General features: G+C 31.3%; 1 protein-coding gene across 1 annotated transcript in view; it reads left to right on the top strand.

Moving 5' to 3' along the window:
* LOC106778164 (NAC domain-containing protein 92-like) overlaps positions 1-413 on the top strand; it is an 18,926-nt gene extending 18,513 nt beyond the window's left edge. Inside the window, exon 6 of the mRNA XM_022776079.1 lies at positions 61-413. The gene's annotated coding sequence lies outside the window, so the exon portion shown is untranslated. The remainder of the gene's footprint in view (positions 1-60) is intronic.
* Positions 414-1,282: the final 869 nt, after the last annotated feature.

The following is a 1,282-nucleotide window of genomic DNA, read 5'->3' on the forward strand; positions in this document are numbered from 1 at the left end:
AACTGATTTTCATTTTAACATACTATTGATATACCAATCTGCATTTGATGTATTGTGTAGGCTCGGAAGGATTTTCTCATTGTGAATTAGAAGAAAAATCAGAAAAAAGGCTCAAAATAGTTCAAGAGAGAACTTGGAGCCATCAATGTTCTGATAACACTAGAAAAGGTTCTTTCCTCTATATGGAGACAACTTCATGAAGCAAAAGCCTATTTCCATAGTTGTTATATCTTGTCAACGTAGTTTTAGGGGTTTTTATGTGTGTTTGATAACGTTATATGGGAAGTATGATCTCGTGTTACAACTTATAAGTACATATAGTATATGTGAAGGTTGATGGTGAGTGCTACCACAGTTCATCATTGTAAGATGTGTAAACATTTGTTGTCTTTTATAAGTCATTAATTTTCTAATTGCAATCTTAATATCTTTGTATTAAAATATGATACAAACCCCTAAAGTTGTTGTCGAAGATCACAATTGCACTATAGCGTTTCAAAGATTCTTTATCACCAAATTAGTGTTTCAAAAATATATAATCGTTATCAAGTCTCTCCTTTTGTGTCTCCAGTCTAGTTCTCCATAAAGACAAACCAGGTGACTGAGGGACTATTTTGGTTACATCGAAATATTTGGAAATCAAATTTAATTAGGAGTTTGCTATTTAAACCTGTGATAACAGAAACCTTAAGGCTAAACAAATTTTGTTGTTTTTTTTTTTTATTTTGAACTGAGATGAACTTTCTTATTTGTAGTTAATCTAGTTGGTGGTTCTTAAAAGCAGTGTCCATTCATATTGAAACATATCTGCAAATTCATTTCAGTCCAAAATATTATTTTAGAACTATGCATGAGTTCTGAAATTGATTCTCAATGTAAACATGTGACCAGTATTAGTAAATGGAATCATCTTTGAGCAGAGTTTCAGTCAACAAAATTAACAATCCTCCGCCAATATTTTTTCTGTCAAGGGTAGAAATTTTTTATCAGTAAAAACACTTTAAGAACCATAATTTAAGGAACTTATTAACTACAAGCGATCTTTTTTTATGTATCAGACTCAAAATAACTCTGGCTAGACCTTCGATTAACAAAAATAGTTGAAATAACTCCAATTAAGAAGTACACAACAATCAATTGTAAGGGGATGAGCTTAAAAGTTGGTGATAAAGGGCCTTTTGAAGGATTTCCCCATTTGACATGAAGTATAATGAAGAATAATGGAGTTAGTAAGTTCAATATGGAATCAAGACCCAATAGTAATCGGACAATAGTTCAGAAC

This window comes from Vigna radiata, unplaced genomic scaffold (genome assembly GCF_000741045.1).
Source record: "Vigna radiata var. radiata cultivar VC1973A unplaced genomic scaffold, Vradiata_ver6 scaffold_215, whole genome shotgun sequence".
NCBI classification, from domain to species: domain Eukaryota; kingdom Viridiplantae; phylum Streptophyta; class Magnoliopsida; order Fabales; family Fabaceae; genus Vigna; species Vigna radiata.